Source organism: Podarcis cretensis, assembly GCF_951804945.1.
Source record: "Podarcis cretensis genome assembly, chromosome: 4".
Lineage (NCBI taxonomy): Eukaryota > Metazoa > Chordata > Lepidosauria > Squamata > Lacertidae > Podarcis > Podarcis cretensis.
Window position 1 is genome coordinate 9,529,001 of NC_137173.1, and position 16,749 is coordinate 9,545,749.

The window sequence follows — 16,749 nt, forward strand, 5'->3', positions numbered from 1 at the left end:
CAGAAGGCGTCCAACATGCTACTGGGGAAGAGCGGAGGGCAAGTACAAGTAGATCCAGAGCTGATGAAGCGGCTGGGCCAAAGCCGAAAGGACGCTCAGTTGCAGATATGCCTGGAAGCGAAAGGAAAGTCCAATGCTGTAAAGAAAAATATTGCATAGGAACCTGGAATGTACGAGATGGTTGGATAGTGTTTTCGAGGTTACCAGCATGAGTCTGACCAAGCTGCGGGGGGCAGTGGAGGACAGGAGTGCCTGGCGTGCTCTGGTCCAGGGGGTCACGAAGAGTCGGACATGACTAAACGACTACAACAACAACAAAGTTAAAAACCACTTTCCCCCGAGCAAAGGACTGAATGAACGAATTCTGTGAATGGAAACACTCCCACGCACGGCCGCTGCCGCGCGCCAGGCGCATGCGCCGACTGCAGCCCCCCCCCCGTCCCCATGCCCCGCCCATTGCCTCCGAAGCCCCGCCCCGGGCAAGCAAAGTCCTGGAGAGAGGGGAGCTCAGGAGAAAAGAGACCAGATTCTGCAGGAGCTGCCTTTCCTGGGAGGAAGGTAAGGCAAAGCGGGCAGGGTAGGGTGGATCCGGAGTGAATCCGGTTTCCCTCTTGTGCATGCGGTGTGTGTGAGCTTTGCAGAAGCTCCCCACTTCCCCGTGTCAATGCCATGGGACTCGAGGGAGGGAGATCTAGCTGGTGGGGAGGGAGAGAAAGCTGCTCTCTCTCACCCCCTGCGTCTGCACACATGTGCACGCATCTTGCATGTGTGTATGCGCGCACACGCAGACAAAACGAATGGGAAAAGCACGGGGTTTGCGGAGACGCATTCGCCTTTCGTTTTCCGTTCTTTGAAAAGCCGGGAGGATGCAGATGTTGGGCTGATGAGGGGAGAGGATGGATTTTTGCCCACAAAAAGCAAAACATTCTTCCCTTTTTGCTTTAAAGTCTTGTGACTAGGATATTGGTGCATGCTTGCTTTGTGATTGATAGATTGATTGATTGATTGATTGATTGATTGGAAGGCGGTCACCAATCGGTAAGAGGAATCCATCTACCTGGAAGGAAGTTCTGCTGGGTCCAGTGGGGCTTTACTCTCGAGCAAGCTCTCCTTGCAGGAGGAAGAGCAGAAGGCTTGCAACCGGGATCCTGAGACGTCTTTGCGCTGCTGTGCGTTTGTGCACGCGCAAAAACCACACACACACCTGCGATTTTGGAAACCTGCTTCGTTTTAGATCCCTTTCCCCTCCCGGCCTTTCAAACTCTGAGGTCTTCGACACGCTCTGTGCTTCTCTGAATTGCAGTGAGTTTCCAGGGGGTCGATTTTGCTTCCTCCTGGGCAGAGAAAAAGTCCTATATCGTCTGGAGTAGGCGCGTTATGTAACAATTGTCTCTGGGTGTTCAGGTTGAGCCCACCTGCCACTGTCCTCTGTCCCCCCATAATATCACGTTCCTTTCGTTCAAAAGCATTTTTAAAAATCACCTTTTATAAGCTGTGGGTTAAACCACAGAGCCTAGGACTTGCCGATCAGAAGGTCGATGGTTTGAATCCCGCGACGGGGTGAGCTCCCATTGCTCGGTCCCAGCTCCTGCCAACCTAGCAGTTCGAAAGCACCTCAAAGTGCAACTAGATAAATAGGTACCGATCCAGCGAGAAGGTAAACGGCGTTTCCGTGCGCTGCTCTGGTTCGCCAGAAGCGGCTTAGTCATGCTGGCCACATGACCCGGAAGCTGTACGCCGGCTCCCTGGGCCAGTAAAGCGAGATGAGCGCCGCAATTCCAGAGTCGGCCATGACTGGACCTAATGGTCAGGGGTCCCTTTACCTTTTTAACATGGTGCTTTGCCAGATGAAGATGTATCCTAAATGATAAACCCATATCCTGGAAGCTGTTTCTGCTAATAATAATAATAATAATAATAATAATAATAAATTTTATTTATACCCCGCTCTCCCCAGCCAAGACCGGGCTCAGGGTGGCTAACAACCAATAATAAAAACAAGTTGATTAAAATACAATTTAAAAACAAGATTAAAACACAACATTAGGGTGCAGCCTCTTCACAGGAGTAGAAAGGAAAAAGAAAGCCAGAAAAGGTCTAGCTTGTTCGCTTGGAAGTCACACCAGTGGTCATCTAGCACAACCCCCTTGCATCTGCAGGCAAAGAAAAATTGGGGGTTTTTTGTGGGGGTGGGGGAGCAGGAAGTTGCACTCGCTTACGGATATGTGAACCGAATTGTTGTCGTAGGCAATTATGAGCCTACTTTTGTTAGAAGCTACAGGGCATGTGTGTCTCTAAAGAGTGTGTTTTGATAGTAAAATAACTGCAAGGCAGCAGAGAAGATTGAATCAATGCCTGCAGTACACAGCCCTCCCTATTTAATAAATTCCTCCCATGCGTTTAATCCACAGACTAGCGTTTCCTTTTTAAAAAAAACAGTTTATCAACCATCTTGTTTTACATTTGTATACATTCTCTTATTACATCACATATCTTATTTATAGCTTAACTTCCAACATGTATACAAAGTTTATATACAAAATTTATATATCTAAAAAGAAAAACACAAAACTGTTCCCAGATCATATATATACCAACACTATAGACTTCCTGTCAATCACCTTTTTTTACAGATGAATGTACTCTTATTGTTATATATTTCTTTGCATTTTATCTATGACATACGTGTATCGAATTGTACCCTTAATCTTGTTTCTCAATTCGATTTCTCTCCAACGTCAATCAAATGCCAGCAAAGATAGAGAACCTTTACTGTATTTTTGAACATATATCTTATATCTATCCCAGTGTTTCCTACTGTACTCTGTGCAGGTCCTGGAAGTCAGGTTTCTAGTCCTTGTGATAAAGGGATTGTGTCTCAAAAGAGAGCCCTGGGAGTTAAAAAAACAAAAGCAGGGTTCTCTCCTAAATAATAAAAGGCAACTATAGAGTTATTCTCTCCCTCTCCACCCCCAAACTGGTGATTTTAGACTAGATTATGTCTGGCTTGTGGAAGAATCTCCTCCTGAGCAAAGGGTGTGACTCTCTTTAAGAAATTAAGCATCCTCATTTACGGCATGGCATCCTACTTAACAGGAGGGACGCAGGTGGTGCTGTGGGTTAAACCACAGAGACTAGGACTTGCCGATCAGAAGGTCGGCGGTTCGAATCCCCGCGACAGGGTGAGCTCCCGTTGCTCAGTCCCTGCTCCTGCCAACCTAGCAGTTTGAAAGCACGTCAAAGTGCAACTAGATAAATAGGTACCACTCCAGCGGGAAGGTAAAAGGCGTTTCCGTGCGCTGCTCTGGTTCGCCAGAAGCGGCTTAGTCATGCTGGCCACATGACCCAGAAGCTGTACGCCGGCTCCCTCGGCCAATAAAGCGAGATGAGCGCCGCAACCCCAGAGTCAGCCACGCCTGGACCTAATGGTCAGGGGTCCCTTTACCTTTACCTTATCCTACTTAACAGGGGTTTTGCAGTTTCTCTGTTCCAAGCATTATCAGTTCGCTGCTTTCGTTCTCTTTTTGCCCATCTCAAAGCTTTCCTCGGGGGTTTTCCTCTGAAAACCCTCCAAACCACTTCCTGTCCTTTCACATGACATGAGACTATCCAGAATTTTTTTTTCTTTCCGAGGCAAGCAGGCAATCTGCATTCCTGGGTTGTGCGAACTCTGGTTACATTGAAAGCAGTTTTGAAACACATTTGCCTTTCATGGCTTCCCCCCAGAAAATGCTGGGAACAGCCGTGCCTTGAGGGTGCTGGGAACTGTAGCGCTGTGCAGGTGCAAACTACAGTTCCCAAGATTCTTTGGGGGGGGGGAGTGTCATATGCTTTAAATATAAGGTGCAGTCCTGAGCCGTGCTCTCTATTCTGCTAGCTTGGCATCTCCAATCTTCCCATTAAATGCAGACTGGATGCTTTTAAGACAGGGTCTCTGGCCCTGTTGGCACATGCAAGTCATTGCTTGATGATGCATCAAGGGAGGAAACATGCGCAAAATCCATTGCAAATTAAATGGGTTTCACTTCGCTTCTGATCTGATTCCCCACCCCAGTTGAGGAATATTCAATATGTTGGCTGATGGGTGTGTCTGTGGGTCAGCCCTGACATGCAGTTTTATTGCTGGAGGACATGAAGTTAGAAAAGATGAATGTGCCTCTGAGCACTGGCAGAGTGCATTCCTCGCCGCCAGGGTGGATTTGATTTAAATAAAATCGATTTAAATCAGTAAGACTTGATTTAAATGATTTCTTTTTACAGAAAGACTCATTGTTGCCGGTATAATCTGAATATTTACAACCAGATGAAGGTTTAATTTTTGAAATAGTAAATTTTCAGAGTAGCTTTTACAGTTATATCAAAAATTACTGATTTGGTTATACTGTTAGAAATACACAGGGACAGATAATTATCAAATTGTTGTGAGGTTTAAGAAGTTAACTGTTTATATTTGGACAACTTTCCTCTGTGCTTTATTAGAAGGAGAAAAATCATTTCCTTAATAGCAATTTAAACAATTTATTTAACTGAAACAATAACATTATAGCCTATGTATCCATGTTTGTTAACTGATGTGGTTAAACAATTTAAAAACCCCCACAAAACTTAGACTGAGTTTTAGCACATATGAAAAACTTAAAACAAATCCTTATTTCCTGATGAATAGCTTTTGGACTATAATGTAACTTAAATAGAAAGCTATCTTTATGAAGATTTTTCCTCCAAAAGCATTTTATTTAAAAAATCCGATTAAAATTAAAAAACAACAACCACGATTTAAATAAATAAAAATCTGATTATTATTTTTTTAATCATTGATTTTTATCCACCCTGATCACCACAGAGTAATTGCAAAGAGCCTTTGTGGTCAGCAGTAAGAAGGTAACAACTTCCAGTTCGTGAAAGGTTTCCTTGTCTGGTTTTTTTTTCGGGAGGAAAGGACCCAGTGTGGAAACCAAAAAGGGAGAAAGTCTACGGTGTGCAAAATATTATTCAGCCCAAATTGTTTTGATAACAGAGAGACTCCAGTCTCCAGTGGCATCTTTGTTTAAAGGGATCAGACAGGAAGTGAGGAGGGGAGACCTCATTGTATAGCCCCTAGAGCAGAGTGGGGAACCAGTCCCCTGCTCCCAAGGCTGCACCCCCTTGTAGACAGTGTTAGAAACTCAGATATATAAGCTAGGTACCAAAAAGCACCTGAAATCTAGGTTGCAATCACCCTAACGGAATGTCTATTTGTCAGGGCTTAATCATAGAATCATAGAGTTGGAAGAGAGCACAAGGGCCATCGAGTCCAACCCCCTGCCAAGCAGGAAACACCATCAGAGCACTCCTGACATATGGTTGTCAAGCCTCTAATTAAAGACCTCCAAAGAAGGAGACTCCACCACACTCCTTGGCAGCAAATTCCACTCTCGAACAGCTCTTACTGTCAGGAAGTTCTTCCTAATGTTTAGGTGGAATCTTCTTTCTTGTAGTTTGGAGCCATTGCTCCATGTCCGCTTCTCTGGAGCAGCAGAAAACAACCTTTCTCCCTCCTCTATGTGACATCCTTTTATATATTTGAACATGGCTATCATATCACCCCTTAACCTCCTCTTCTCCAGGCTAAACATGCCCAGCTCCCTTAGCCGTTCCTCATAAGGCATCGTTTCCAGGCCTTTGACCATTTTGGTTGCCCTCCTCTGGACACGTTCCAGTTTGTCAGTGTCCTTCTTGAACTGTGGTGCCCAGAACTGGACACAGTACTCCAGGTGAGGTCTGACCAGAGCAGAATACAGTGGCACTATTACTTCCCTTGATCTAGATGCTATACTCCTATTGATGCAGCCCAGAATTGCATTGGCTTTTTCAGCTGCCGCGTCACACTGTTGGCTCATGTCAAGGCTTGGACTAGATCAAACTTGACCCTCCAGCTGTTTTAAGACTACAACTCCCATCATCCCTAGCTAACAGGACCAGGGGTCAGGCATGATGGGAATTGTAGTCCCCAAACAGCTGGAGGGCTGAGTTTGGGGATGCCTTTACTAGATTCTACAATCCTACGATTCCATGATCCCAACTGCATTGCTTGACTGCAGCTTGCTCTTACAACAGCTCCCTTGTCCCAGTATGCAAGAAGGAAAGATACACACAGAAATGGAAATGTTGTTAACTACAGTGGTACCTCTGGATGTGAACAGGATCCGTTCTGGAGCCCCGTTCTCATCCTGAAGCGAACGCAACCCGCATCTGTGCGTCCGTGTGTCACGATTCGCCGCTTCCGCGCATGCACGTGACGTCATTTTGAGCGTCTGCGCATGCGTGAGCGGCAAAACCCGGAAGTAACACGCTCCGTTACTTCTGGGTCGCCGCGGAGCGCAACCCAAAAATGCTCAACCCAAAGCTACTTTGACCCGAGGTATGACTGTATATGGATTAAGGCAGAGGTTTATAAACTGGGGTCGCCAACCTGGTGCCCAGAAATCTCCACATCATCGCAATTGAACCCGTGCAGGGCCAGATTTAGCTTTGATGAGGCCCTAAGCTACTGAAAGTAATGGGGCCCTTAATATGTCCAGCTGTCCTTTGCCAACAACAAATTGTCACTGTTTTTTTGCATTGAATATATGTTATACAGTGGTACCTCAGGTTAAGTACTTAATTCGTTCCGGAGGTCCGATCTTAACCTGAAACTGTTCTTAGCCTGAAGCTAATGGGGCCTCCTGCTGCTGCCACGCCGCCGGAGCCCAATTTCTGTTCTTATCCTAAAGCAAAGTTCTTAACCTGAAGCAGTATTTCTGGCTTAGTGGAGCAGTGTAACCTGAAGCGTATGTAACCCGAGGTACCACTGTATGGTAATTTACAGACCTAATAGGTATCTCAAGCCACTTGCCCATTTTGCCATGCAACCAGTCCGTGCAGAATGGAGGCACCCTATATATAGAAATGAGCAAATTGGTGATATTTTAGGGAGCAGGCTAGCAGGCGGGGCCCATGACTTACATCATAGGAGCCTACAAAACACAAAACAATGTGGCTATATGTAGGTTTTATTTTATTTGTTTTTTATCTTATATTTTGGAAATGTACATCCAGTTGTTGTTTTTCCTTTAATATTTTGGGGGCCCCCTAGAGAGTGGGTCCCTAAGCTATAGCTTGTTTAGCTTATATGTAAATCCAGCATTGAACCCGTGCCAGTAGCAAAACACGCCTGGCACCTGGCTAATTTCTAACGCTGCTGGTAGGGAATCTTTGAGTGGGGGGGGGGGCACAAGTCAGGAGGCAAAACTGGGCAAAAGAATTGATGCGACTCTTGGCTTGGGGCCAGTAGACAGCATCGCAATCGCCCAAACCTGAGGTTCCCATTTCTGGTATGTTTGTGTGTGTTTTGTGTGTATAGATCTGGGGGTCTGAGAATGGAGATGAGACTTATTTCTGCATCCTGCTGCACATATGTCACTTAGACAGAGCCGCTAGGGTGTCGTGAGACGGGAATTTAATTATAGGCTCCTGGGAGATCTCTTGCAATCCTGCTTCCACTGAGTTGCTTATGAGTTCAGGCAATTGTGCTGATGTCTCGCTCTGTGTTGGGAGCGACTGTGGAATTCCGCCTCTCGGAGCTGGATCTCTGTATGAGTTGCTGTTCTTCCTCCCATCTTCCCTTGAGTGCACCTCCTGATTTTTATTTTTATTTTAAATAACTTTTTATTAGATTTTCCACAATGATAAAACAAAGCACAAAGCAAAATGATACACGAAAACAGAAAAAGAGAAAGAAAACGGGGGGGGGGGGAGGGGACATTAAGATAAACAATAACAACAAACTTAATTCTTCACAAATCCAACCTTTTAAACATCTTGGTTGACTTCCTCAAATCCCTCCCTTCTGAGTTTCCTTGTAATTAAAAGTAACAGCTTTCCAATATCATTATTAAACTAAAACAATTTCCAATTATAGTCCATCTTATAGTCCATCACTTTTCTTAACATTCTAAATCTCATTTATATAATTATAACTTAGTTTAATCCTAGGCCTATTTGTTTCTTTCAAGTAATTTCTAATTTTTTATATTACAATATTTGTTCAAATAGTCCTTGAATTTCCTCCAGTCCTCTTGAAGCTCCTCTTCTTTCTGGTCGCGGATTCTTCCAGTCAGGTCAGCTAGCTCTGAAAAGTCCATCATCTTCATCTGCCAATCTTCCACTGTTGGTAGTTCTTGTGTTTTCCAATTTTGGGCAAGTACCGTATTTTTTGCTGTATAAGACTCACTTTGTCCCTCCTAAAAAGTAAGGGGAAATGTGTGTGCGTCTTATGGAGCGAATGCAGGCTGCGCAGCTATCCCAGAAGCCAGAACAGCAAGAGGGATTGCTGCTTTCATTGCGCAGAGATCCCTCTTGCTGTTCTGGCTTCTGAGAGTCGGAATTCTTTTCTTCTTGTTTTCCTCCTCCAAAAACTAGTTGCGTCTTGTGGTCTGGTGCGCCTTATAGAGCGGAAAATACGGTAATATTCGGGCGGCCGTTGTGGCATACAAAAATAATTTAACATATTTCTTGGGAAATTCCAAACCTATTATTCCCAGAAGAAAGGCCTCTGGTTTCTTAATAAATGTATATTTCAACATTTTTTTCAGTTCATTATAAATCTTCTCCCAGAAGTCTTTCAGCTTCTGATTTTAATTCACAAAACACTGGCATGCCATATAGTTATCTTGGTGGCATGGGGGGGGGGGGAGAGAGAAAGAAATTCAGATCAGCACTTTTTAGGGCGGTGGCCTCCGAGTCCCCTCCTCCTTTGCCGAATTTGCATGTGAAAGTAGCATTCATTTGTAGCCAGTTCATTGCGGGCTCTCTGTGTGTGGTGTCCACGACAATTTCGCCCCTTTGCGGATGTGTTTCTTGGCCCCCAAAAGCAGGCAACCTCACTGCGCCAAGGTGGAAAAGCTGGCGATTTCATGGATTTATTATGCGCTTAGCAGCTTTGCTGTGCCAGAAGTGGTTATTAGAAAAACTATTCTGCCTCTAACGCTCAAGCTTTCTGAATTGTTATTGTTATTATATAATGATTATATATATATATATATATATATATATATATATATATAATGATTTTTTAACATATCAGTTCCAACAGTCATACAACATATCTTCTCTTCTTATACAATATCTTAGACTTCCGTCAATACCTCTGATGATTTTCCGTTCTTCATCACTTATTCTGCATTTCTTAATTTCTGTATAACATTTTATTATCCTTAGCTAATAATTCTTTTCATAGTCTTTCTTGCAGTATTTCAAATAATCCACTTTACAAAACTTCTTGCAGACCTACTAGTGTAATCTGTTCATCACAATTACTTTTCAGATAGTTCATATATTTACTCCAGTCTTCTAGAATCTCTGATCGTAACAGTCCCTTCCTTGGAGGTTTTTAAATGCAGAGGTCACATTGCCCCCTGTCATACATGATCTAGCTGGGATGACTGCATCGCAGGGGGCTAGACTAGATGGCCGTAGGGGTCCTTTCCAACCCCAAAATCCTGTGATTCTTGAGGTGATAACTTCCTGAGACATTTCACGGGCACTATGTGCGGTTGGTGGAAACGTTGGCACCCATGTGTGCCACACCAGTGACCTCCTGGGACCCCTTGCCCAAACCAGAGTAGCTTTAGATCAGGGGTCAGCAATCTTTTTCAGCCGTGGGCCGGTCCACCGTCCCTCAGACCTTGTGGGGGGCCGGACTATTTTTTTTTTTTTGGGGGGGGGGAAATGGGAACGAATTCCTATGCCCCACAAATAACCCAGAGATGCATTTTAAATAAAAACACACATTCTACTCATGTAAAAAAAACAGGCAGGCCCCACAAATAACCCAGAGACTCATTTTAAATAAAAGGACAATTCTTCTGTATTGTTTTTAACACTCGATTGGGAGCTGCCCAGAGTGGCTGGGGAAACTCAGCCAGATGGGTGAGGTATAAATAATAAATTATTATTATGATTACTCATGTAAAAACACCAGGCAGGCCCCACAAATAACCCAGAGATGCATTTTAAATAAACAACACATTCTACTCGTGGAAAAACACGCTGATTCCCAGACTGACTGTGGGCCGGATTGAGAAGGCGATTGGGCCGGATCCGGCCCCCGGGCATTAGGTTGCCCACCCCTGCTTTAGAGGGCAAGAACTTTCTAGAAGCAAGGGCTGGCAGTTACTGTGCTCTTGCAAGGTTGGAAATAAATGTCTGTGCTTTGCGGTTGCCAGAGTCATAAATATTCATCTCCTTCCACAATAATAAAATACAGTATGTGACCCATAGTGCTGTTTTTTAAAAACGCTTGACTTCAAGACAAATATTCTCCCCCACCCGTCCCCAGTAGTTCAATCTTTTATGCAGGAAGGAGGGCTTAACTAGAGAGAGGGCTTCTTGAGTCAGTTTGAAGAGATCCTGTGTGTGTACTCTAAAATAAACCCGCAGTGTGGACAAATACGAACCTGTGTGTGTGTTGTAGATGGGCACTTAATATAATTAACTGATGTTTTAAAAATCAGATTCATTTAAGCAACAACAACTCTTTGCTACACAGTGGACGGTAGGGTTGCGAAAGTGATCCGTGCGCAACCTGCAGCGGTGCGTCTGCGCACACGCAGTTCAGTGCTTCTGTGCATGCGCAACCCCCGAAACCCGGAAGTAACCCGTTCCAGTACTTCCGGGTTTCGGCTGGTCCATAACCCGAAAAAACACAACTTGAAGCGTCTGTAACCCTAGGTATGACTGTATATCTAAAAAAAACTGTTATGGAAAAGTAGTATGCACCAAATAGGCATAGACAGCATTTGACATTTGCAAGGCGCATTTTGCACCTGGCTATCAGCCACTTGCAACCGAGTGAAGACCCCCGGGTGCCAGGAAGGCACAAAAGGAAGGGAGATAGTAGTAATGGGGGACTTCAATTACCCGGATATTTGTTGGATGTCAAACTCAGCCAAGAGCATAAGGTCAAACAGATTCCTCACTGGCCTTGCAGACAACTTCGTTGTCCAGAAAGTGGGAGAAGCAACAAGAGGAACAGCCATTTTAGATCTGGCCCTAACCAATGTTGATGACCTGGTTAGTGGGGTAGAAGTGGAAGGATCATTAGGCGCGAGTGATCATGCTCTTCTGAAGTTTACTATACAGCGGAAAGGAGCAGCCAAGCATACTAGGACTCAATTTCTTGACTTCATAAAACTTAGGGAAGTGCTGGGTGAGATCCCATGGACAGTAATACTAAAAGGAAAGGGAGTTCATGATGGCTGGGAGTTTGTTAAAAGGGAACGCAGTGGATGTAGCCTACCTTGATTTCAGCAAGGCATTTGACAAGGTGCCCCATGATATTCTTGTAAAGAAGCTGGTAAAATGCGGACTTGATTATGCTACCACTCAGTGGATTTGTAACTGGCTGACTGACCAAAGGGTGCTCATCAATGGTTCCTCTTCATCCTGGAGAAGAGTGACTAGTGGGGTGCCACAGGGTTCTGTCTTGGGCCCGGTCTTATTCAACATCTTTATCAACGACTTGGATGATGGACTCAAGGGCATCCTGATCAAATTTGCAGATGACACCAAACTGGGAGGGGTGGCAAACACCCCAGAGGACAGGATCACACTTCAAAACGACCTTGACAGATTAGAGAACTGGGCCAAAACAAACAAGATGAATTTTAACAGGGAGAAATGTAAAGTATTGCACTTGGGCAAAAAAAAAATAAAAAAAAAAATGAGAGGCACAAATACAAGATGGGTGACACCTGGCTTGAGAGCAGTACATGTGAAAAGGATCTAGGAGTCTTGGTTGACCACAAACTTGACATGAGCCAACAGTGTGACGCGGCAGCTAAAAAAGCCAATGCAATTCTGGGCTGCATCAATAGGAGTATAGCATCTAGATCAAGGGAAGTAATAGTGCCACTGTATTCTGCTCTGGTAAGACCTCACCTGGAGTACTGTGTCCAGTTCTGGGCACCACAGTTCAAGAAGGACACTGACAAACTGGAACGTTTGCCATGTTCAAATATATAAAAGGATGTCACATAGAGGAGGGAGAAAGGTTGTTTTCTGCTGCTCCAGAGAAGCGGACACGGAGCAATGGTTCCAAACTACAAGAAAGAAGATTCCACCTAAACATTATGAAGAACTTCCTGACAGTAAGAGCTGTTCAACAGTGGAATTTGCTGCCAAGGAGTGTGGTGGAGTCTCCTTCTTTGGAGGTCTTTAAGCAGAGGCTTGACAACCATATGTCAGGAGTGCTCTGATGGTGTTTCCTGCTTGGCAGGGGGTTGGACTCGATGGCCCTTGTGGTCTCTTCCAACTCTATGATTCTATGATTCTATGATGTCTCCACCATCTGGAGGTGCTTGCCTGGGGATCCTTGGATCTTGTCTGTTTTCACACACTAAAAACACACCCTGTAGCATTCTATCCTTGATATTTTATCTGCACAATCAGAACAAATTTCAGGAACCAAAAAATCTTATTGAAAAATACGACTTTTGAGCCGTCTTGTCCCAAAATGGCAACTAGGCATACTGTTTTGGCCACTGTAACCCTGGCTTAAGGAGCTGTTTAGCTTGTCCTTCTTCTTCTTTGGTGATCCGTTGTAGTTGAGTAAGATTGTCTTCCATAAACACGGTTTTAACAAGTGTCCATAAGTGACTGTGGAGGCCATTTCTGGATCCACACGTCCGTCCACAGTGGGGACACAGGTTTCCGGGCAGGAGTTGATCACGGTGTGGATTTGCCAAGCGTGCCTTCCTCTTAGCATGTTTCTCCCTTGTGTCCTGGGTTTGAGTGTCTTCAAAGCCCATGACACCTTTGGTAAAGGCTGTTCTCCAACTGGAGCGCTCGCAGACCTGTGTTTCCCAGTTGTCAGTGTTCATACTACATTTTTAAAGATTTGCCTTGAGAGAGTCTTTAAACCTCTTTTGTTGACCAATAGCATTACGCTTTCCATTTTTAAGTTGCTTTGAGTACAGTGGTACCTCGGGTTACAGACGCTTCAGGTTAAATACGCTTCAGGTTACACACTCCGCTAACCCAGAAATAGTACCTTGGGTTAAGAACTTTGCTTCAGGATGAGAACAGAAATTGCGTGGCGGCGGCGCAGCAGCAGGCGGCCCCATTAGCTAAAGTGGTGCTTCAGGTTAAGAACAGTTTCAGGTTAAGAACGGACCTCCGGAGCGAATTAAGTACTTAACCTGAGGCACCACTGAATTTGTTTTGGAAGACGATAGAGTAGTTGCTTTGGAAGACGATAATCAGATATCCGAACGACCATGACCCAGTCCAACGAAGTTGAGTTTCTAATATTGAGTATAGCTCATCAGGAAGTCTAGACAACCATGAGGTTAATTAAAGTGCACCCTTTTATTTACAAGAGTTGCCCCAGTGTTCCCAGGTTGTGGCTTTTTCCGCCACAGCCAAAGTGAATGACCTCTATGGCAGAAAGTTCCTTTAAACTGAACATACTACCTTTGGCCAGGATGTTTAAAAAAAAAAAAAAAGAATTGTCCAATGTCAATACATTATTGAACCATTCAGAGGAGCAAACACCTCTGGGACGCCCGACACCTTTGCCAAACAATTTTCTCACGTTGCCACTCTCCGAAAATATCACCTCTTGGGTGTGGCAGGCTTAGCTCCTGAGCTGGCTAGTGATACTTTCACAGGATCAGTAAAATGATGGTTTGCTGTGGTTTTTTTTATGGCTAAACACAGAAATGTAAGAGGCTTAAATCTCCAGGCGAGCTTGTTCCCAGCACAGCGATTCAGCGGCTGGGGGTGGCATGGAGCGGTTCAGTGGGCAATTTCGACCAGTTATGCAGAAAATATGAACACGGTACTTCTGTCCCAGAATCATAGAGTCATAGAATCATAGAGTTGGAAGAGACCACAAGGGCCATCGAGTCCAACCCCCTGCCAAGCAGGAAACACCATCAGAGCACTCCTGACATATGGTTGTCAAGCCTCTGCTTAAAGACCTCCAAAGAAGGAGACTCCACCACACTCCTTGGCAGCAAATTCCACTCTCGAACAGCTCTTACTGTCAGGAAGTTCTTCCTAATGTTTAGGTGGAATCTTCTTTCTTGTAGTTTGGAACCATTGCTCCGTGTCCGCTTCTCTGGAGCAGCAGAAAACAACCTTTCTCCCTCCTCTACGTGACATCCTTTTATATATTTGAACATGGCTATCACATCACCCCTTAACCTCCTCTTCTCCAGGCTAAACATGCCCAGCTCCCTTAGCCGTTCCTCATAAGGCATCGTTTCCAGGCCTTTGACCATTTTGGTTGCCCTCCTCTGGACACGTTCCAGTTTGTCAGTGTCCTTCTTGAACTGTGGTGCCCAGAACTGGACACAGTACTCCAGGTGAGGTCTGACCAGAGCAGAATACAGTGGCACTATTACTTCTGTGGAATAGGTGCCAATTTTAGAAGCCCGCGGTCTAGACAGCCATTGTTTAAAAGAGGGAAAAGTCAGATGAGGGTGAGGATGCTGAGAATCAGCCTAGCTTTCCTGCATCACTGGCCCAAACGCAACGATCCAGTTTGGATGGGACACAAAATCCTCTCCCTTCTTGAAATCGTGTGTTTTTTCATGCTATTTGGGGATCTGATATAGGCTGGGGAGTCCTGCACCAGCCCATGGGGTTGCTGATTTTGTACAGTGGTACCTTGTGTTATGGAAAAATCTAGGTGCAAGGCTGTCTAGTCACCCAGCTCGTCGGGCAGAGCCCGTGAGTCCCTGCGGAATAAAGGAAGGAGTCCAGCCACCAGCAAATAGCTGTAGACCAAATCAGTCCCCATAAAAAATCCATTAAAGTTGAAAATTATTATTATTATTATTATTATTATTATTATTATTATTATTATTTATCATTTATACCCTGTCCACCTGGTATAGTGTCCCCGGATTCATTGAACAAAATCTGGTAACCTTCATCTAGCGAGTCTGTTGGTGGAAGTTAGCCATTGTTTCCCAAACTCTGCTCAAAAACCAAACTAACCCAAAGCCCTTCTTTAGGAGTTGTGGGAGAACTTTTAAGCTTTCCCCCAGCCTTTCCTGAGACTTATCTGATGAAGTTTATCTTTCTTCCATCACTACGAATTACGACATGTTTTTAGGAACCAAGAGGCTTTGGCTATTAGCTTCTGTGTGTATGTGTGTGCCTTGCTCTGTTTGGAAACAGGGCGCCGTGAGTTTGTTCAGTGCCGTTCTTATTGATCTGGAAACACCCTGAGCTCGGGGTGTGCTCTTAAAAAAGATAACATTTCCCATGAACAAGTGGAAGAATGCAGTGACTCAGTGCGGTGGACTGTCCTGTGTTTCACAGCGTGGGAGGGAAGAGGGCACACAGAGAACCTGTCCCTCTTTTGTACACTGTAAGTTTCCATCTTTGTTGACCTGTGTTTGACTAGAAGGAGGGAATGGGGAGCCTCCAGGTTTCGGCAATCCGGAGCAGTCTCTGCTTTGCTGCAGATCGGAATGGCATTATTTGCAGCCGGGGCTGAGCAAATGAACAAACAAATGATTGTAATCTCCCTCCCTACACTTTCTTATGGCGTAAAGAAATACAAGCCTACTGTGCAGAGAGAGGGAAAGATGTAGGACTTGTTAGCTGTGAGCTAAATTCATGCAGCAAATACTAATACAGTGGTACCTCGGGTTACATACGCTTCAGGTTACATACGCTTCAGGTTACAGACTCTGGCAGGAGGCCCCATTAGCTAAAGTGGTGCTTCAGGTTAAGAACAGTTTCAGGTTAAGAACGGACCTCCGGAATGAATTAAGTACGTAACCAGAGGTACCACTGTACTAATACCAATAATCTTTTTTCATGTTTATATGCTCAATTTGGATCCAGTCTAGAGTCATATTCTAGCCATGATGGATGGCTATTCTCTTTTTTTTTGTATATAATTTTTGTAAAATTTTCTGTTTTACAATTTTCTGTTTTACAATTTAAAACACATTTTTTTACATCCTTAAGTTACCAGTGGTACCTCTGGTTAAGAACTTAATTCGTTCCGGAGGTCCGTTCTTAACCTGAAACTGTTCTTAACCTGAGGTACCACTTTAGCTAATGGGGCCTTCCGCTGCCGCTGCGCCGCCAGAGCACGATTTCTGTTCTCATCCTGAAGCAAAGTTTTTAACCTGAGGTACTATTTCTGGGTTAGCGGAGTCTGTAACCTGAAGCATCTGTAACCCGAGGTACCACTGTAGTTGCTTTGGAAGACGATCATCAGGCATCCGCACAACATGACCAGTCCAACAAAGTTGATGTTGAAGAATCATTGCTTCGACACTGGTGATCATTAATGAGCGACTCCAGCGTCTCTGAGTAGGCTATGTCTACCCACTATTTAACAGTACTATTTCTGGGTTAGCGGAGTCTGTAACCTGAAGTGTCTGTAACCCGAGGTACCACTGTATTTCCATGGTTCATTTTACATATCACAAATCCCTGCGTATTTTATAAAAACTATACCATTCAGTATTCCATCATTGCATCCATCAAAACTTGTTTACCCTGTTGAATTTACCTTAATGCTGCCAGCGTTTTCAGCCGTACACAATTATTTCCCATGTACTCAATAAACGGTTTCCAATCTTCTTTAAATGTATGGTGTTCTTGTTCCCTTATTCTATATGCTAAGCCTGCGAGTTGTCCATATGGCTATTCTCTACCCTACACGGTTCGACAAAGTCTGCCTCTGAATACCAGTTGCCT

General features: G+C 44.5%; 1 protein-coding gene across 1 annotated transcript in view; it reads left to right on the forward strand.

The window, feature by feature from the left end:
* Window positions 1–455: 455 nt before the first annotated feature.
* Window positions 456–16,749, forward strand: part of CAPN5 (calpain 5) — a 97,776-nt gene continuing 81,482 nt past the window's right edge. The window contains exon 1 of the mRNA XM_079973779.1: window positions 456–558. The gene's annotated coding sequence lies outside the window, so the exon portion shown is untranslated. The remainder of the gene's footprint in view (window positions 559–16,749) is intronic.